At 42.1% G+C, this 22,408-nt stretch overlaps 1 protein-coding gene across 17 annotated transcripts in view; it reads left to right on the top strand.

Annotated features, from left to right (window-relative positions):
• The window catches only part of MBNL2 (muscleblind like splicing regulator 2), a 658,937-nt gene that overhangs the window by 120,407 nt on the left and 516,122 nt on the right, over window positions 1-22,408 (top strand). For all 17 annotated transcript variants that reach the window (XM_086934635.1, XM_086934638.1, XM_086934636.1 and 14 more), the window contains exon 2: window positions 1,376-1,508. The gene's annotated coding sequence lies outside the window, so the exon portion shown is untranslated. The remainder of the gene's footprint in view (window positions 1-1,375; window positions 1,509-22,408) is intronic.

The following is a 22,408-nucleotide window of genomic DNA, read 5'->3' as shown; positions in this document are numbered from 1 at the left end:
CATGTGCCTAGGTGTACAGCTTCCTCAGTAAGATAATGCAGTAACAGCTGCTGATGTTGCATATACTGATAGTTCTTTGTACAAATGCTGTCAGTGGTGGTAGTAACCAGGCAGCCTAGAGAGTCTAGCACTCTGTGATGCCTTTCTTGTGCATGTAGCTCCTGCCTTCCTACGGAAACTGTCATCAAGGTCTGAGTGCAAGGAGATGAGCATCAGAAGTGTTCTATCATCCCGTTTCTGCTTAGTGGTGCCTGAAACATGTTGAGGCTCAGCTCTCTACATAGCTGACAGTCTAGAGCCCGTTAATACATTTCTGGGCAGTAGAACATGCTTATGGAAATTGAATGAGGAACCCTCTGTAGGCTTGCACTGTCATCTTTGAACTTTTACTGACCATGGTTGTGCAGAGCTGATGGCCCATCACTTCATACTTTTGCACAACTCCTCAGTCCTACGATATTGTACACTATACTGATTTAGGCTTTTTTAATCTGTGCGATTAACCAAAGGTGAACATACCTCAATCCTCTCCACTAGTCTAATATTTGGCATTTTATTTGACTGCATCAGTCTGTGATATGTCTGCAGCTTGGTAGAAGAACACACGATTCCTCTCTTTTTTGTTTTGTTTATGAAAGTCCACCTCTCATAAAATGTTATATTATGTGCCTGTGTATAGATTTTTAATGTTATTGGTCATAGAAACAGTTTTGAATTTACAGTAAACATATGTAAGCACTTTTAACTTTTGCTGCTGTTTAAGGGTTTTAAATCTTGGGCTTAACATGATCATTTTTGGATCACAGATTTAGATCAATATTGAGAATCACTGGTCTATAGCACTAGTACTCGGCAATGGCATACAAAATGCAAGCAATTGCTCTGACATTAAGATCATTTGTAAAGCTTCAGCATTTATTGTTGAGCACTGGCTCAAAAGAGCAACCATAGCCAAAGGCAGAACATCATTATTAAATTGTGACCACTTAGCTGGATTTGTAGGAACACCTGCATGAATATATTGCTCTTCTGACATTAACCAGGTGCCTTGCTGGTACATTAGAGGAGCTCACGTGCTCAGCATCTCAATCGGTGCACACGAGTTTTCTGATTACAGTGATGTGATGGTGGAAGGAGTTGGTGCAGATTTTGTTTCCTAAGCAAATCTGAGCAAATGAGTCTTACTTGAAGGATTTAAGTTAAACCAATCCCGCCCGAGTGGTGACCAGTACATATGTAATGCATTAACAGTGACTAGTGTTCAATCGATATTAGCGTAATCTGCTCCTCTAAAACGTTCTCTGTATTCTGACCCCGATTCCTTAAGATACTGCAATGGAGGTTGGTTCTCAAAAATTTATTTTTTATTTTTCAGAGATGGCGATCAATCAGTGAATAATACACCAGGATGGCTCAATGAGGTGAATGCTCATTGGTGACCGCGTGGTGATCTGCAGGCCATGACGATACATTCCGGCAAAGCTGAGTGAGCCTTCGGTCCTTCTGAGGTTGGTGCACTGAATACTATTAAATATGATAATAGTTACAACTAATTTTTACTTTGCTAAGAAATGGCAGAGAAGCGTTGTATAAAGACCAGTTAATAGCATGAGATACTGAACATTGTAAAGGCAGGAAATGTCTATACTAGGTTGTAACACCATTGGAATCATAATACGCCAATGCACAACATTTCCTTTCATTCTTAGAAAATGCCTTAGAAAATGCACATGCTGTTTTTCAGAGGGCACACAACACACGTTTTTATTTAGTTAAGCTTCAAAATATGATTATTCATGTGTGTAATGAATCTTTTTTTCTTCCTTTTTTTTTTAATTACGTGTATTTGCCGAACTTTTAACTCCTTATTAGGATAAGAGACAATATGGTTGCACCGATGTAGGGAGAGTTATGATGGTCTAATCTATTAAACAAGTTTCTTCATGGCAATGCTGGGCCCAGTAAGAGTGTACTTGCATGTGCTAATAAGCACAAGGACACCAGGAGTTTTATTACATACAGTTCCCGGGAGACATAACTGGCTTGTTTCCCCGTATTCTGTGCCCATTTCAAAAAATGGGTTTACCCAATACTGGTCGTGGACCCGGGTGCATCTAGGTACAAAAAACAGTGGTCCTAAACCTAATTTGGCTAGGTCTAAATCAAATATTCCTTATAGGCATGTCAATACATTTGTGAGATTAAGTAGCTGATTATTAAAATCACAGTAATCAATACAATTATTCATTTTCTGTGCAGCGTGACACTGTTTTATTACAGAAAGGTTGCAGACGCATGGGAGGCGCTTTCTGTAATACTGACAGCGCTGGCACACATATAGCAATGGGTGCAGGTGCAGCCCCACGCAAAGTAGGGAATCACTTTGCCTATGTACGTGTGCCGTACTAGGGAATGGAGGTGCAGAAGCAAAGAGACTGCCAGGAGGATCATTGACTGCGCAACAAAAAGATGGTGCCCAGTTTGTTGTCTGAATTCCCTTAGGTCCACCGTCTAGTGGAGGTTCATCACCCCCCCGCCCCCTTCCCACAGAAGGGTGCAGTTACTGACCTCAACCGCCTGCGGGGGATCTCTGTTCCCCCTTTGGAGTTTGGACGTGTGACCACCCTGCACAGTGCAATAATTAGCGGCTGCTTCAAATAGGCACTCTGTATTTAACTAGTACGCTATCCCCTGGGCACGTGTGAGTTCACAACTACCATGAAGGTAACACATTGATGGTTATAGGGTACTCTGTCCCTGTCTGAGCCAAGAGCACCTTGTTAAAGGTGCACCATAAGCCAGACTGTACGGGCGCCCTTCTCATAATACGCCCCCAGATGAATGTGAAATTTCCTTTTTTTTGAAATTTTTAAAAAAAAAGTTTTTTCCCCCTTTTATCCCGTGGTGGTGGGAAAAGGTAGACCATCAAAGCATACATCAACAAGGTACATACATAGAAAAAGAAATTATATAAGCATAACAAATATAGTGAAAAAATAATCACAATTAATTAACTAATTTACAACCCATTTTTCAAATGGTGCCCAGTTCTTAGATGCGATTAGGCATCTTCTCTTTCCTCTGAAAGGCTGAACTGAAGTCTCAAGTTTATACAAGGCCAACATCCTGGCTTTCCAGTGACAAAAAGTAGGAGGTTCAGGATTTATCCAGAGTGACGTAACACAAAGTCTAACCATGGCCATAGCGATAAAAAGAAAGGCTTGCGAATGTCTTGTTTTTTCCAAGGCCGTAGAGTATTCATAGCCAGTAATAACCATTTCAGCAGATATTTTAACAGAAATTTGAGTAATCTGCATGAGAAAAGTTTCAATTTGGTTAATAAAGAGAGATAACTCTGGACAGCTGTAAAACATATGAACAGAATCTGCAGAAGGAAATTTACATCTTGCACAAAACGACCCTTTACCCCCACAGACCACCCCCCATCTAACAAGTTTTGCAGGTGTATAATAAAGATTGAACATAGCCATATAGCTTTGAGATCGAAGGGTGCATGATACCAGAACCGACCTAGCTAATACAAGTGGATATTTTAAATCAATAATAGGTACTCCAAATTTTGTCGCCCACTTATTGTTCTGATCATCTAGGTCATCAGGAAGTTGAGATAGAAAAGATTGATATAATTAGCGGCTGCTTCAAATAGGCACTCTGTATTTAACTAGTACGCTATCCCCTGGGCACGTGTGAGTTCACAACTACCATGAAGGTAACACATTGATGGTTATAGGGTACTCTGTCCCTGCCTGAGCCAAGAGCACCTTGTTAAAGGTGCACCATAAGCCAGACTGTACGGGCGCCCTTCTCATAATATGCCCCCAGATGAATGTGAAATTTCCTAGCTTGCATGATGAAGAATTTCATTTTTATTAAGGTCTTGGAAATGAGGATTATACATCGCTTTTGTTAGTTTTTATAGCTCAGCTTCTCTAACAAAGCTTCAAACCCACCACAAACTCCATTTCCCAGGACAACAAAGGAAGTGACGTAACCGAGAAAACAAATCTGAGTCCTCAACAACTAGGACATAATCTGAACTTCATTCACTTTCCTCGTGTGACACTGAATTCTGTCATTAAAACTCCCAGTCTTAACTCCGTTTTCTGGTCCGAAGCTATTAAGGGCAAATAAAACCACATATCGGATAATGTTTTCTCAAAGATACATTGTAGTGGGGCAAAGGAATAGCTAAATACCTGCACCAGTGTAGCAGCAATATTTGAAATGCATACACTAAAATGCCAAAACTCCTCCATCACCATATAGTAACTAAGTTGCATATGTTGTTGAGTGGGATAATCCTTTGCCTCAGAACCCTTACTAGCTCTGCAATTTTCCATCATGCTCCCCAGGAAGTTTTACATTGTGTGTGAGGGCTGGAGGCAAGGATTATGCAGGTTTATAGTTTGACGACCACCCGCAAAGCCACACCATGCACTGGCTTAAAATATATACTGTTTCAAACTGGAATGGTGACCAGTCTGATGTGTTTGTCTTCTAAGCGGTTTCCCTACCGAATTGACTTTTATGCCATAGACCTGTTGCAGAGTGGGCTTTTTAACTAAAGCATCAATGCCAACCGCCTCCATCACCCAGTGCATGATAGAAGGGTGAGGAAATCACCTCAAACGGCTTCCTGGTGGCGATCAATAGTTGTCCCACTGAAGTGTGACACATGAAATTAGTCATACGTCCATATGTCTTAATGCTTTGTACAACACACAAATTAGGGCACCCCTGCAAGTCTGGTTAGGAGATTGTACAAGTATAGTCTTCTCGAAATCACAAGTGACCCCATCTAGGGTAAACACTCCACCCACATTATCCAGCGCCCTTACATTCAACAGAGGCAAAGCAACATGTCCTGCTTGGCCAATAATGTCTAAACAATTGTTTCTTGGCTTGGAGATTGAGTCAAAATGTGACTACTTTGGGAGTATCTTGCTTTTGACAAGTTAGAAAGTCACAAACATCTCCAAAATGTACACAACATGGGGTACATAGTCCTCTAGGGCACATAGTCCTCTAGGGCACTTCCCCCGGAGCCTGCCGATCTAAATGCATTCATGGAACTGTAAGCCTAAATCGAACTGACAATGACAACATTATTGTGTGATTACTTAAAATCGTTAGAAAGCATAAACAGTCTCAAACTTTCAGTACATGCGCATTTAGCTAAACCATTTAAAATAAGATTGAATCATAATAAAACAGTGCTTATTTAGTATTTTACTGACTATTAAAGGGATTTTTCCGGCTTGGAAGTGCACAGGAGGCGGCATGTGTGTATGATGGCGCTTCGTAGGGAATAAGGGGATCTGAGAAGAGAGGCATTTAAAAGTGGGGGAACGTTCTAGAGATACACGCTGGATGTGAGGGGTGTATAGAGTGCTCTAGCATTCTAAGTAAGGGAGTGACTTGATGCGGGAGAGACGGGCACGACGTTGCCTTGTGATGGGGCATGACATTAAAGTGGAAAGTGCAAGTCCAGATAAAGTGCAAGAATGCTAGGATAGGCACAACACTACCCTGTGAATAGGGACATAAAGTCAAAGTGCAGGTTTGGGGGTGCAGGGATGTTGGATTTTTGGCGCCAACATGGTTGTACTGGGACATCAATTTAAAGTACAAGAGAATAATTCCGGGAAGAGTGCACAGCAGCTGGAATTGAGGCGTCCGGCTCGTTGCACGATATTATCGGCCTGGTGTAAGGGTATATAGACTACTCTAGTGTATTTCAGGTGGCGCTGACCAATTCAAGAAGTGGTGACTCAGTGCTTGACCGCACGGTGGCATAACGTCAAAATACAAGCTGCAGTACCAAACAATGTGTGGCGCTTAGAGTGCTAATACTATATCATGATTTGGTGTATAGATCAGCCTCTGAGAGATGCCATATGTTTATCCAGGACAACAGATTATTGTAATATTGAATATGATTAAATGTGCCACGCAATGAGACACTGCTCATGCAGGGAAATAAATAGTTTGACTGCTATGGCAGTTGGATGATTTTGTTTGTTAGATGATTGCGAATTGGAAACATTTATTGCCCAAATGTGGCCATTTCAGTCAGTGTTCATGAGGAATATAGAAGTGAAACGGCCTCCTTGGCTGAGCGAGTCCCATGTTGTATAAATATAGGCCTCAATAAGGTTTGCCAGGCATGTAAGAGCAGGGCAGCACAGCACTAGATGTGCTAAAGATTCTCTTCCATAATTGCACAGCCTGTAGGTGGTTATTGTCTCAAATGCTTTCCAAAATGGATTAATTTCCCTGATTGGGACTAATCTTGCTGACAGAAAAAGTCTTGGGGCGTATTTGCCCAAAGCTTGGTGGAGATGGAGTTTGGCTGGAGCGCTCAGTTGTGGTGCGTTTCAAATCTCGTGGGGATGTAGCTAGGAGCTATTCCATATCCAGTTCGCGTGACCACTGGTGCAGTTGTTTCCTTTTTGCGGTTTTGATACACTAGTAGTTAATCGTGTTACTATCCCACTTTTCTACTTCCAGTTGCACGCACTCCATGGCTAGTGCTAGATTGATTGACCAGGGGTTATTAACACTTGCAAAATTGAAGTGGGCATTTCCAATGAAAACACTTAAGATCTAGACTGTCCCGGTCCCCTTAAGAGCCAAATCCATTCCATACGCCATGTGCAGAGATGATAGACGGAGATTTAAAAAATAATCTTTTGACTATATTGTTGAACCTGATTTATAGTAAGAATTATGCAGCCTGGAAATCTAATCCTGGGACCTCACAGCATCTCCTGTAACACTCCACGCCATCAGCTGCAGCACCCTTGCTGTGCCAGATCAGCTGATGGTGTTGAACCAGAAGCTCTGTCATAAGGCTCAGACATTGTGCGGCAAGGATTGGAGAATCCCAAGAAAGTTCCCATCCAGTCCTCAAAGTAGATTTTAGATTTCAGTGTTGATGTCAGACGTCTCACATTCACCAACTGTCTTGGCACCTGATCTGTCACTCTCGTAATTATGGCAAAATACATGATTATGTTCCTACTCTCATTTTTAGGTCGAGTCTATGGGAGGCTTCTTGTGAGCACTCCAAACTTAAGCACACAAATGGCCAAAGATCGGTGCAGGTCCCGCCTTTTGTCTAAATGTTCACTCCCATGGGTTTTGGGTCTCTGGAGCGAGCAGTGGCGCGCAGGCTGCCAGCTGCATTCCTGGATCATGTTACCAATTAACACAGCGCGGGCGCCTTCACTTTCGCGGCCGCGCTTTTTTTTTTTCATGGTGTCCACTGGTTTATTTTTCCTGAGATTTAGTACTCATTGCTTTCTTCTTGTCAAGCAAGCCAGTAAAGACACTTGTAGCGTGAGCACTTTAAAACTGATGTGGCCGATTCAAGCGGCGTCTCTCTATATAACACGTTTAAAGTAAAGGTCGGTGCCTGCGGCATATTTTTAAAAGCAAAAAGAGGGCTCATGGCTCTGTGCCAATTGAGGTGGACAACAGATTACCAGGTTCTCTTAAAACTATAAGCTTTCAGTCGGGCTCTGTTGGAGCATTGATCACGGATTTCGACATTTAATTTTGGGCTGCTGGGGTGTTTATTTAGCTTCACAAACATGGTGGGACCGCTTGAGGCTTAAAACCAATGCGACAGTCGTCATGCTAGCTGTGTGCACATAAAAGCATACAGATTCTAGCTTCCCTAAACATAGCAATGCACATGTTCTTGTCTGCTGTTTGTCTTTAGAACTTGCCTAGCTACTCCCCTCCCCCAACCGTTCTCAACCAGAGCAAAGGAGAGAAGCGGATTTCACAGGAGGAGAACTGCGGGACCGAATTTCGATGGGAGAGAGCACCAAGTATCAAGATCTTGTTTGTCATACTAAATAAGATTATAGGACACCATACAACACATTGTACCAGCGCATGCAGTCTTTCGTGAAGTCTTCTGAAGCATTCCTACATTATTTTAATGAAACTGATCCAATATCTTTTTATTTTTTTTAAGCGGCCAGCTGAATAATATGCCATTAAGCGGAGCAGCTCTACGATTACAATTACTTTGTGCACCAAGGCACACCACCCTATAACACCTATTAAGAAAGCTGTTTATGGGCATTTTAAAGAAAATGGCTTGTGAAGAGCAGAGATCTGTGACGAGCACCCCGCCCTTGGCGCCCAAACCCCCCCCCCCCCCCCCCTCCCCCCTCTCCCCAGCAGCCTCCTCCGTCCCAGAGATCAACCTGCATTTAGGTGTAAATGGGGCTAGCTCGACACAGGGGTGTAGCGTTGGCCCCTGCCGGGGGCTTAATTTGAGCTGGGGTCTACCGGTGCACACATGGCATTGAGCATTAGAAAACTTTATCAGTCACAGACGTGTGATTCTTAACTAAAGTAAGAGGATGCTTGCACCAGTATGAGCTAGTTCCGCTTAAACAGCAGCAGTGTAAGGCAGGTTCGAGTCTCTGCGTCTGCTCAACATCCTGTGATTCTGGGCAAATCACTCAATCCCTCCTGTGTCTACCAAAAATGAATGTGTTCTTGGGTAATTTAACTGGTGCTTATATAAAGTGCTCCAATACATTCGGGTCGAGCTCGCTCTATATAAAACTGCTAAAAGGGTCCAAAAACACAGCCGTCGTCCAAAGGTACGTGGAGAGGTAATGCTGGGGTGTTGTCTGGTTCCATTAAAGCAGCTGAGTGTTTTCACCAGAGCCCCAGGGACAAATTAACCAAACTTTTAAAAGTGAGGTCATGTGAGTCAGAGAACTTTAAAAAAGAAACAAACTTTCAGTATCTTAAGTTAATAATATTAGTAGCATCTGAAGTGATCAGCCCTGTCATGACTGTCATTCTTCTCAAGGCGCACTCCTCATTTTGGAACCTGTATGCATGTTTGGGTCGATCATTTCACTACTAAAATTGTTAAGTAGCGCTTCATACCACGTATCGCCATTTGTTTGCATGGTAAATAACAAGCGTTACAATTATCCCATCAAATTACACCTAAGTTGCCGACCTCGGAGAGATGAACGGCTGGATGAGCCGCCGATTTTCCCCACCAGATGGAGGTCATTGAGCGATAAGTCCTCGGGCCATTATCTCCACGGCAATTTCACGTTTCTCGTTTCTGACTCCAGGTATCCTTGCCGTCGTGCTCTCCCCCGAGCCACAAATTCCACATGCCACCCGCTGCCTCTTCCACCTCTCCCCACTGCAGCAGGAGATTGTTTTTGAGCGAGGCAGTGATCCCCTTTCTTTTTCAGGTCTCTGGCAAGCCCCACAAGAACTTCGTGCAAACAGTGCCACAGATAGGTGTATAAAGCAAGGAACGTCCCTCTACAGTGTTGGACTGCTGCCCATGGACCACTGATGTACCAGTACTTACCTGCTACATCATATACATCACACCTGTGCAAGACTACAAATAAAGAGGCTATACATGTAGAAGCACATTTAAAAAAAATACCTGTTTTAAGCTAGCATGTTCCCCATATATGGCGCATTTCTACTGTGTTTTGTAAATTAAATCTCTTTACAAACCTTCTTGCATAAATCACGCCGAGGACGCAGCCATTTTACTTTCCAAACAACATTGCGCCATTTCCATTTAAAAATGTCATTAGAAGGCTAAAATGTTTATATGTGTAGTACTCAAGGCTCTTGGGGCTTGCTATGCCCAGGGGCGTAACGCAGGCCCCTGCTGGGAGCTTAATTGCAGCCGGGGTCTACCAATGGGCACATTGGCACTTAATTATTAGCGCTTGCACTTTGGGGTTGTTCTCATGCATATTCCTTAGGGAATATACTGTTTCTGTTTTTTAACACCGAAAACTGCAAGTTATCGGTTATACTTACTTTTTATGTTACGTATTTCAGCCAGGATATTGGGGCCACGGCAACATTTGTGCCCTTGTGCTACCCAGACAGGAAGCACAGCAGCCCCACCATTCTTCTCCTTACCACTATTCTTCCAGTTCCTTGTTCACTGTCCACTTTTTCTGTTAATTTCCGTGTATAAACTCTGATTTTCAAGGACAAAGTGTTCCTCGTTTTGCCAATAGCCCTGGCTAAACACCTCTAAGGTGCCATAGGCGAGAACTATTGGCTATGCCAATGCTTGTTGTAGAATGTATCCACTGCCACAGTGCTGAGATTCAGGCTCCATCTGAAGTACTTTGGAAGTTAATGATCCAGTCAGGTTGCGAACAGGTGTATCGGATGCATACTACATCTGTCCATGAGTGACTGAAAAACTCTTTGGTTGATCCACCATGTGCAGGCATCCTTTGATGTACATGCTAATCTCTCATGCATTCTGCTGGACCAGCAGATACTCTTGCTACCAATTTAGTTCTGCAGGCAGGAGTCCTTGGTCAACTCTATGACGCTGGATTGTGTTACTCTGAAATGATTTTTGTATCTGATCACTGAAAAGTTTCCCATCTCCATCTTTAGCAGTACTCAGAATTTTACCTTATCTTTGTTCATGCTTTGGACAGCAATGGATCCTGCCAGTTGTTCCACACAGTTAATGAGAAGATTTAATTCCTTTCCAGGCCATTTTACCCCAGCAGAGCAGTTTCCACAATGGCCCCATCTCCAGAGGCTAACAACTGATTAGGTGACCAGATCTGGGATTGATCTGAAGACTTCATTGCCATTCCAGGTCTCCATTTGGTCCAACCACCATAGGATCTTCAAAACACCTAAACAATGTACCTGCTATTCTGTGTCCCTGAAGAGCTCCATAGTACAGCAGCATTAGAAATTGGGTCGCTAGTTGGCCGAGGTATGCACTCTAGCAAGTGACCACAATCCTAGTCTGGCCAAGTCAGATACACACCCTAAACTAACCTGTGCTCCCCCTCTGGTAACTTTGCACATAGCAGCCAGGCTTCACTTATGAGGCAGTATGTAAACTATTTGTGCAACACTTAAAACAGTAAAAGCACCACAGAAAAACAATTCATACCAGGTTAGTAAGATGGAGCTTAATTTAATTAACAACGTAGAGCAAAATGACATCAATCCAAGAAGTAAAACAAAAGTTATGAATTTTTAAAGATTATGCTTTCAAGTACTATATTTATAGATAAAGTGCCAACATGGGACATCTGGATGCGCATGACCGAGGTAATTCAAAAATTTCAGGCTGACCGCGATGGAGTGTTGCTTTCATTCAGGGACCAACATAATTCCACAATAAAAGTACAGTTGAATGCGTTGTAGTTGACGAAGACCCAATGTGAGGAGTTAAGGAAGCGATGCGTCCATGTCGATGCAGCTGGATGTAGATGATGCGTCTGTTCCAATCTGCACAGTGAGGGTTACATTGTTGGTGAACCCTTTACGATGAAGGCGGTGTTGCCTGTGATGCAATGGCTTTGTCCTCTGCTGCAGTGGTGATGCGTTGGCTTCAAGGGGAGATGCATCAGTTCTGACTGGTGCAACAAAGGTGATGCGTGGTTTGGTGAGCCCCAGGAAAGCCACTTCCAGGGGCCCAGGACTGGATTGGCAATGCTTAGCAGGGCAGGAATCCCAGTTGGCAGAGTCCAGAGGCTGTAGCGGGTTGCTGGAAGTCTTTGATGTCCCTGAGATTTCAGGACAGGAGGCAAGCCAGAAAGCCCTTGGGGTCACTTTGGTTCTGGGGATGTAGAGATGCAAGTCCAATCATTCTCACTCCTAGGCAAGCAGGGCAGACACAGCAAAGTAGGAGTTCAGCAAAGTCCAGCAGAGTTACAGTCCTTTCAGCACCACAGGAGGAGTCCTACCTGGCAGAATTTCCTCAGGTCCAGAAATGTACTCAGTTGGTGGTGTCTGGGGTCCAGAACTTATACCCAATTCTGCCTTTGAAGTGGGGGAGACTTCAAAGGGAGGCCTTGGAAGTGCACATGGTCCATGCCCTTCCTGCCTGGGCTTCAGACTCACTACAGAGGGTATGCAACTCTTTGTATGGGGACAGGCCTATTCAGGTGTTTGTCAGCTGCTCCTACCCATCCTGCCCAGGATGGCCCACCAGGATGGTGATGGCCCATCAGGATGTGAATGGCCCATCAGGCACACCTAAGCTCTCTTCGTGTGTGGCTACTGACTAGAGGGAATGCACAAAGCCCAGCTGTCACCCCCCCCCCCCCCCAGTCTTGTATTCAGAGGCCAGTAGAGGCACAGAATGATGTAAGTAAGAAAATACCAACTTTCAAAAAGTGGCATTTTACACCTTGTGATTTAAAATTGTGAGTCCAGAGACAACAAAATTGAAATATCTATATTGTCCCAATTAGAAATTACACTTGGAAAAGTTTGAGGTAATACCAATGTTAGCCCATGGGACAGATGGGCCTTGCAGTAGTGAGAACATAATTTGAGTTTTTCATTACCTGGACATCTAAACATTAAAACTACATGCCCAACTTTTTAAATAGACTGCACCCTGCCCAAAGGGCTGTCTTGGGCCAACCTTAGTGGTGACTTAGATGTATTAAAATGGAAGGGGGTTGAAGGAGGGTTAACTTGCCAGGTCGAAATGGAAGTCTAAAACTGCACACACAGGCTCGGCAATGGCAGGCCTGAGACATTTTTAAAGAGCCACTTAATTAGTTGGCACAATCAGTGCTGCAGGCTCACTATGTTTTAGGAATAGAGCACATGCACCTTATCACCTTATCACTGGTTAGCATTGGTAAAGTGCCCAGAATACAAAAGCTATCATGAATGAAGTGGGCAAAACAGGAGATCAGAAGGAAAAAAAGTCAGGGTAAACCACAGCAAGGATGCCAGATCTAACCAGCAGCCTGGGAAAAATAGCCTGAATGACAAAAGCAATCTCAAAGGCCTGCTCTGACTGAGTCCACAATGAAACACAAGAATGTCCCAGTTTGCTGAGGGCAAAGTTCTGGTTTGTCCCCATGTATGAGCAACCCCACGCTCAAAAGCAACAGCACCACCATCTCCAAATGGAGAAATAGTGATTTGGGGACTGTTCCGTCAAGCAAATGTCCTCTAGGTAGATAATCATTCAGTCACCCTTACCTCTGAGGAATTCCATCACTAATCTGGGAATATTAGTATAGCACCAAGGAGATGATGATAGGCTGAAAGGTTGGGCTATGAACTAGAAAACATACTCCTCCAGATGAACTGCTTGAATCTCCTCTAAAGTGGAAATATGGGGACCATCTTATAGGTGCCTTTGAGGTACAGACACACCATCTATTCACTAAGTCGAAAAATATATATGAGGAGATAAATGCCTTCGATTCTGAAGTAGCGGTAAACCAACCAATAATTGAATTCCTAGACATTGACTACTGGACCGTCACCCTTGCCACTCTACTCCACCAGGAACAGATTGCTCAAAAACACAAACTGATGTAGGGACGAACGCACCGTTACCGATATAAGCTGCATGGCTGCCACCTCCTATTCTGAGAGGTTGCTCCCTGAATCTAAAAAGAAGAGGACTACCATAAAACTTATGTGGAATCTTGCCACCATATGGAGAACCCAGGTGTCCCTCAACTCTCACCACTTGTTTACCAACTCTGCTAACCTCACCCCAATTTGTACATGACAATATGGGGGTACTCCTTACTCGAGTGTTCTTCTGTGGCTTTGACTGCCACTTTAAAAGCTCCTTGATATCTTAGCCACATCCTATTCCTCTTAATGGCACGATACTCCGAAGAACCTTCTATCCTACCATAGTTCATTGTGCTTGGCATTGAGTTTCTTTTAATACCGTTGGGTTGGAAAGCACCAGGATAAGAACTTCTGGCCTCATCAGACCATGCTAGAGTCTTTGGGCTGAATATCCTGATGATGGAAGTCTTTGCTTTATCCAGCAGGACAAAGGCTGATATCAATTTACTCATTTAATGCAACAAAGGATTCCCTGAAAGGCCCCACTTGGCCACTGACCCCACTTCTAATGTGCAGAGATTTCCAAGTTGTGGTTCCACCTTGTGAGGAGAGCTCTTTCTCTCTCCATTGAGACCTCACAGACTGCATTACTTATGAAAATGTTGCTACACTCAGCCCAACTTCATAAAATATCGAAAGGAGTGAGGCTAGTTGATGCTTTAAACGCCTCTGTCATATCTCAGTTAATGGCCCTGGCAGGTCTAACAGTCTGTACTGGTGTGACTGTGAGGGCTTAATGATATGCTTCTGAGCATCTTTTACAAATTGTGGCTAATGAAGAAGCCATGTGCCCAGCAATCTCAGATGTAAAACCTGCCTTGCCCTCCATGAGGTTCAGTAGGTGATCAGCATTGACGCAACCTCTGATCTCCTTATCCAATGGGTTCCTTTGCATACTGTCCCATACTGAACCACTTTTTCTTTTGTGGTCTATTTTGGGGTTAATGGTATAAAAATTGTTCTTCGGACTCCTCGTACATAAGGGCAGAGCCTCACCCTTGGAATTTCCCGCTAAAGATATGCGAGTTAAGGAGAATGATATCTGGGTTGACTAGTTTTATGTATTAAATAATTAAATACTCGCAGGACTGTTTATGGCACAGGAACAAGCTAGCTCGAGTGGGCGTGTTGCTTCATTTCTTCCTAGGCAGCCACTCTTTGGAACCTTATTCCCTTATTTGATGGAGATTTCCAAGCTCCTTCCATTCCACAAGAGGCTGAAAACGTTTCTGTATGACAAGTAATCCATAATTTTCCTCGATATAAAGCTTCCCTACTAACCACTGCATTTTGTAGTTCATCCCTAGCACCGGGAAATACCTTAGTCGAGGAGCTGTGCGTTATATGAATGAAATAAAATAAATATATATATATATATAACTTTACTTTATCACGTGTAAGAAATTGGATTTTTATTTGGGACGGGTGACTACACAACTGAAGGAATATTCACATTCCTTGTCAGGCTTTACCCTCAAAGTCTCTAAACTAACCAGAGTTCAGCCCATCACTTTACTAACCTGAGCGCAACCCCCTGGTGGCTATTTCACAGAGCATGCAGCTGAATTTAGGGCTAGGAGTAAAATGTGTATGCAATCCAAAACAGTAATAAAGTCAAATTGCAAAAAAATAAAAATCCCAAACCAAATGCTAAAAATAGAGTACATTTTAATCCGCAAAATTACAAAAATTCAATAAGGAGAACCTGAGATACAAATTATTAAGTAGGAATAGTTCAAAAAGAATCAAGTGCCAATAATAGTCACTGGTCGCAGTAGAGTGGGTCCTAGGCCCAATTTGAGGCTGGCCAGATTGGAGCACGGTTTGAATTCACCAACCAGGTCCATCTTAGTCAGAGATGTTACCTTGTGGCTTTGACTTTTAAGTCTGAACCCACCACTTCTAAAGCCCCCATGGGTCTCATGGGAGGCACCCTTAGATTAAGAGTGTTGGGCAGAGCAGAGGCCAACTAATGCCACTGGTCAGCTGGTGCATAAAAGGCCTCTTGTAGCTTGTCGTATCTCCGTAGCTTGAACAGGAAGTCAGTCTTACGATGGTTGGAGCCCACATATTTGTCCTGGGTACAAGAGGAGAGCAGGTCCAGTCCTCTTCTGTTTTTTCTTAAGTCCTACAATGTTCCAGAAATGGATGCCTAGAGGTGCCACATTTATTCTTGGCACTAAGTAGTGGGTGGGAATGACACCTGGGCATGCCCTAACCAATGGAGTAAAAGTTCCAGAGGCCAACCCTATACACCTATGGCAAAGCAAAGTGGCAAAGTCTTTGACCCCACTAAACCTGGGCTCTTAAGGCTTGGGGTGTACCATGGTAATCCCTGTGTCCAACACTATAATCCAGTGTGAAGCTGCCACTGTATCCCCTTTAAATACATTGGCAGATATCTGGTAGGTCAAAAATAGGAGTTCCCATCAACAACATAGTAGCTACACAATAATTTTCTTGGCATCCTGTTTCCTTCCTTTCAAGTGCACCTCAAGTATTATATGAAAACCCAGCAGACTTGTCAAGCAGGATTTGGCATTGTAATTTCAAAAAGGATGCTCACAACTTTCACCCTTCTGCTGAGCCCAAATGAGCCATTCCTGCCAATTCAGGTTGATCTGTCAATCATAGTGACGTTTTGTGTACCTCCTAGAAGGAATTTCACACCTTTTTTCTATATCTGTTGTTGCTAATCACTAGCTAAAAGAAGTTGGCGAGCAAATGCAAATCAGCCTCCAGAAACATTACGCAGAAAGTATCTTTCTAAAAGTAAATTTTCATTGATATTTATTAAAATCAGACTTCACCATTAAATTGGATTTTAAGGGCAATTAAATATATGTTCAAATATATGTCTAGCTAGTCCCATTCCCAGGATACAGCATTGGGATTTTCATTTGTGCTCTTGTTTTCTACAGCTAGGCTTGCAACAATGAAAAATAGATTTTGGGTGCTAGTCGCTGTGAAGCAGAGGTCTTCAATCTGTGAGGCACAACCCTCAGGGGGGCTGTGGAGTCCTGGAAAGGCGGTCGCGCATTCCCCGGCCTCACTTGTGCCTGGAATCTGAAGCGTTTACTTTCGTTTTGGAAAAAGACAACAGTACCGGGACGGCTAATTTTGGTCCTTGCTTCAGCTGAACTTTTATCAAATGAGTCTCCTGTGCTGTGAAAAGCTTTTGTGCCAGGGTTACTGCTTGCCTGAATTAAATGCAATGTGTGCTATTAGTTCGTCTACAAGTGTAAAGGGTGCTTGGGAGCTGGTTCTGGCTTTAATTGATCCAATCACTTCAAGCTTAGTGATGACAAAGATTTGTTTTTAGTGGTAGTGCAAAGAGTTAACAAATGGTCTGTGAAGTGCGTTCTTTTAATCATAATTTTATCTACACAGCCCATTCAGCAGCTCACATAGAAAAAAGGAAAACCTCTCTTGGGATTGTTTTTGTGAAGCAAAGTGTCCCTTCCTGCACAAAAACAATCCAGCCTATGTTGGTGCTAGGCAGCAATTTGTGTGCCAACGCAAGGGGAAAGGACAGGAATGCACCGTAATTCATAAATACAGAGCATTCCTGCCCTTTCTTATTGCCTTAGGGTAGCCCATCAAGAAGACTTGAAGAGCTGCCCTACAACAAATCCATTTTAAATTAAACTCTCCATGTGTTATCTGCCAATTTGAGCAACAAGAACACTTTAAATTGCCACAGGAGACTAGAAAATGTGCATTCGAAGGGGTATCTATCAAGTCCATTGTTGACTTCCTGTCTTTGTATTAATGTCCTCACGGACCAGATAAAATAAAAACATTGTTTTAGATTAGATTAGTCCGCTTTCTCTTCCAAAAAGCGGCTACTCAATTATTAATATTCTCCTTGAGATCAAGATTTCCTCTTTCCAGATAAATAACTTACCTCGGAATCCCACTATCTTAAGGGGTATTGTACAGATTGAGCGGAATAGTGGCAATATCGTTAGTAAAGAGCAATCATCAACCTCTTCTATCTCTTTACTTAGTTGGAATGTTGCTGTTATCGAAACCAAGTTAACAGATAACAGATTTGGGGGATGTTCACCGATAATTTCTAATTCTGTGTTTTTCAGTAAATACAAGCCCCCACTCCAGTCTATAGACCGGGCTGTATTATTTTTCAAATAGAGGTGCCATATTGTAAAGCATCTGAGCATCAGGAGGCCTAACACTGTGGGTAGTGTCCTCACTTAATTGCTGAACAAAACATATGCTCATTAGACATTGTATGCCTATCAATTACATTTTCGGGTGGGAAAAAGTTGATGCTTATTAATATGTATAACATACGAAATCCAAAGAGCCTGAAATTATCAATATTACATCTACTAGCTAACCACCCAGATTCCTACTGTGAGTGTTATTACGTAATTGTTGCAGGAGATTTCAATGCAACTCTTGAACCTCTAGGATCTTGCAATATTTTCGTGAGGACGAATTTTGGGATATTCCCCAGCCTAACATCTAATTTTCTTAAGAATTGATCAGCTTCGGCCATTCAGTTGAAAGGGTGGTGTGGTCCATGTTTAAAAGATAAAAAAAAAAAGGCGTAATCATGTCCATGCTCTCACGCCTCCTCACACAAGCGCATGTACTCAATGGCTGCATTGTGATAACGTATGCGTATACATTCGTCATGATGCGATGGCCAATTTGATTGTTTTTTATTTGTTGTTCATATTTACAGTTCCAAGAAGGTAGCCCGCCTATTCATACCTTTCGTAAATGCAGTCTAAAGTACTTGATCCCTATACAAGAGAAATACATTTGTGTAAGTGGACGAGAGTTGTATGCGAAGAGGAGGCATGTAGTCCTGGACTTTGTTCACTCTGTGTTCAAAACAAATGAGCAAATGCTACCTCTTTAGCTGATTGCTTGTAGTCACTTTACCACAAATAGTCACAGGCTTTTTTAGTAACACCCCTTTCTTATGCAAATAAGCTAGCTACCAGTTTTGCTTTGGTCACTAAGAATAGTATCTTCCATAAATGTTTTAGGTGAAGGATCATTGAAATAAATTAGAACATGCTAATAAAATGAATAGCTCATTAAGTTTTAGACCTAATCCACCTGTTTGTTTTAGTCCATTATTAGGCCAGGAGGTTGGTAGAGCTAAACAGCACTTATGTAAGCTATCTCTAGAGTCCCAAGCACTGTTACGCCTTTAACATAAATTGCATAGCGAACAGTGTTACAGGAAGCAATAAGCATGCTTTTCTTCTCTAGGGGCCCAATTCACAGAACTATAGACAAAATCCTAAACTTACTATCATTTTGGTATTCACAGAAGGCACTTACTCATTTTGGTATTCACAGAAGTTCGGACTCCTAACTTTAGGACTCCTAAATGCCTTCTGTGAATACCCAAAGTTTTAGGATTAGGATTTTTCTCAGTTTAGTAGTAGAAAAGTTAGGACTCCTAACTTTAAGACTCCTAAACTGAGAAAAATCCTAATTTTAAGACTTTCGGTATTCACAGAAGGTCATTTAGGAGTCCTAAAGTTAGGAGTCCGAACTTCTGTGAATACCAAAATGAGTAAGTGCCTTCTGTGAATACCAAAATGGTAGTAAGTTTAGGATTTTGTCTCAAGTTAGTTCTGTGAATCGGGCCCCAGGATAGGATCTTTCATGGGTGGACATGTTTTGAATTGGAATAATTGTTGCTTAGAATGAGTGGGAAGATCACCATAATGAAATACCCTGTCAAATAATTTGCTACACTCTTATCCCCCTTAGGTTGCATATATAAGTATTGCTTGAAAAAGGTAAGCAATTTGTTATCATTGCCACTTTATTAATATCCCAAAGAGATAGGCTTGAGTGTAAGACTGTAGCTAATGCCACTCCTCTCGCGGATGGTGTTACTAATCTGCCTTTATCTTGTCTGTTTGTCTTGTATTGGTCCAAAAAACTGTACTTGAAAATATACACCTGAGTATACATTTTAGACAAATCTTGATTAGCTTTTCCCTTCCGTATGCACAAAGAATCTACCCATGTTGTTGTATTCTAATGTACTTTTTACCTTCAAAATGTAAGTGGGGCTTTCTTCTTGAGTTGGTTGGTTCTGAAAGAATGCCGAAAGACCAACATATTATTGGGTAAACTCTTCTGCAATCTTTGGCATGAATGGTTGTTTTGATTTTAACATCAACCTGTTTGTAAAAATAATCCACGTATGGCTTCCTAATGTATGTTTTCATTATCTTCTTGGCCTCGGCTTGATGCATTGCAGATATAAGTACTTTTTTCAGTAAACTCCTGCATCAGCTCAAAAGGTGGCCTTGAGTTTCGTCAGAACTGAAGTTTGCAGTGATGTGCTGGCTTAATGATCAGAGGGAGTTCTCCAGCCACACTTTTCATAGCATGTTTTTAGACTGTTTCAGAGAATAGATTTCTTGTTTGCTTGCCTCCTAAACCTACATAAGGGCTAAAACTTGGTGCAGACTTTCATCAGTACACAAAAAGAAGAGTATTTCTTTTGGTAAGATTTACAGCCGTACCCTACCTGAACTTTGAACAGGATCACTTTGCAACTCTTTTGGATGTCTAGTTACGCAAATTCCATATACTGATTAACCAGACAACTATTTTTAGACTGTGACCTCTCGCATCCAGTGACCCTTGATAGTCGATTCCTAAAGATGTGCCACTCCCCCCCCCATCCAGAGGGCAGCACCTCTGTGTAGATTGATGCCTGTGGTGGTGGCTTCTCGAATGGCTATCTGACAACAGTCAAGAGTTGTAAAAGGACAATTTTAAGGCTGGAAAACAGCGGTACTTGATCCTGTTGATTCTCACACACTTGCATCTCCTTGTAATTTCAGTTGTTGGTCTTCGATAGGGCTGTATCCTTAAACTGCAGTAATGAATTTGTGTGATGCATGAAGACATTGCATGCAGTGACTGTCCATGTAGAAATTCTTTGTTATGTTTTCCTTGCATCCCTTCGCTAATGTCTGATCTGATGGATGGACTATCTTTCATAGAAACTCATACTAGGAAGATCAATTTTTAAAAAAAAAATGTCTTTGTTTATTTTTCCAGATCATGAGCAGCACCATATTTACATGACATCCTAAGAGTAAGACCATATAGAATTCTCTTACCCACCCATTTAATTATTTAACAGTTTTCTATAGTGCTAATGTGCGAAAATATGCATTGGTTCACTTTACGCTAAACAAGTACATGTGACAAGGTGTAAAAAATAAAACTCGTGTTTCTAACAGTATATGCAAAACGTCATGACAATACTTAGTTATATTTACCCGTATAGCTGGTGGACTCGCTTGCATACCAAGCTGCAACAGAGAAACAAAATATTGAGGAAATAAAATACACAGTCGGTGCAGGTATTTCAAGTTAGCTGTGGAGGTCAGTATACTGAAAAGACGTCTTGAAAGGGGCAGAGGAATTGGAAAAATGGGTTGGGGAACAGGAAAATAGGGCACAGTTTGCAGCAAAGAGTATCAAGGAACATGTTAGTGCCCAGGTCGGAAATGGTAAAATATTCAGTTGGTCGCAGATTTTGGCAGTCGGCTGTTGGCCTTCAATTTCAGATATTTTCTGCAAAGTCTCCATACTTCTCTTAGGATGTGCCCCATTGATTGTATTGTTAATAATGTTTCATAGCCTAAAAGGTAGGTCGTTGCGGGTTTGGTTAGTCTGGACTCTGGCTCCTTTACAGTGGACCAGATTATTCTCTTCTGAATACGATAGTGGGCTTTGCAAAAAAGTAGGAAGTGGATTAGCTATTCTTAGCAGTATTTGCAGCATGGAGACTGGCGAATGAGATTGCAATTTTGTTATTAAGCGACCAGTGTATTGCACTGAACCATAAAGAATATTCTCTGTTAGCATGGAATTTGAGATGAGGTACTTGGTTGATTCTTGATTGGCATGAAAATTATTGGCCATGGTACACATTACTTAGATTCAATGATGACCCTTTCTGCGTTTTGCTCCTTGAGTCGGCGTCTTAGCAGATGTTTTACCCTTTGCCTGCAAATGTTAGGGCTGGAATCAAAATTTCAAGTTTGTGATGGTTTATGTAATTGTACAATGAGTGCATTTTTGGATAGAAGTGCCTCTCTCCATGATTTGTCGACAATATAGCTGTTGCTACTGACCTTTCTGAAGATGGAGAAGAGCTGAGGTGCCTTATTAGTTATGGCTTTGATTGACTTGTAGCAAAGATCTACTTAAAGTGTGTGTGTGACTGTTATTTGATGAAGCCCCATAATTTGTTTCTATAACAGTCTCTCCAAATAGGCCATTTGTTGTGCTCTGTGGCAAAGGATTTCTTAAAAAAATATTTTTTTGCTTGCACCACTGCCAATAGATTGGGATAGAAAATTGTCATGTTTGTTTTGCAAACTGAATGATGCTCTTAGCTGCCTTTTTTGCCTTTGCTAATCAATCTTCAAGGTGGCTTTTCCAGGTTCGGGTTCGGCCACTGTTAGTCATAGATATTTGCAGCTTGTGTTGCAGATCATTCGTTTTTCAAGCATGGAAGGATTGTATGCTACCCTTCTGAACAGGTGCATCACAATATGATCTCTGATTTAATTAGATTGAGCTTGAGATTGTTCGTGATGAAATATCTTTCCATTTTGTTGAGTGTGCCTGCAAGGCTTTTTGAGACCTGGCCAAGAGAATTGAATCCTCATTTTAAAGAAGGCCATTTTGAGAGGCAATTAGTAGCTCGGCATACGTGTAGTAAGTGCATAAGTTAAATAGTAGCGGATTGCCAGGATGTAGCCCTGTTTTTCTTCTCTGTTAGAGGCGATTAATATGCTTCTTGTGCCATTCATTCCTACTCTTTCTTGAGTATTAGGAGTTGGAATGCAAGCTCCTTGTGGTTCTCAAATGTAATAGGGACCTACATAAGCTGTTTGTTAACATGATCAAAGTCTTGGGCAACAATCCAGGAAGGCAGCACGAAGGGTAGTCTGCTGTT

The sequence above is a fragment of the Lissotriton vulgaris genome, chromosome 8, assembly GCF_964263255.1.
Source record: "Lissotriton vulgaris chromosome 8, aLisVul1.2, whole genome shotgun sequence".
NCBI lineage: Eukaryota > Metazoa > Chordata > Amphibia > Caudata > Salamandridae > Lissotriton > Lissotriton vulgaris.
This window is presented reverse-complemented; position numbering and strand designations above follow the sequence as displayed.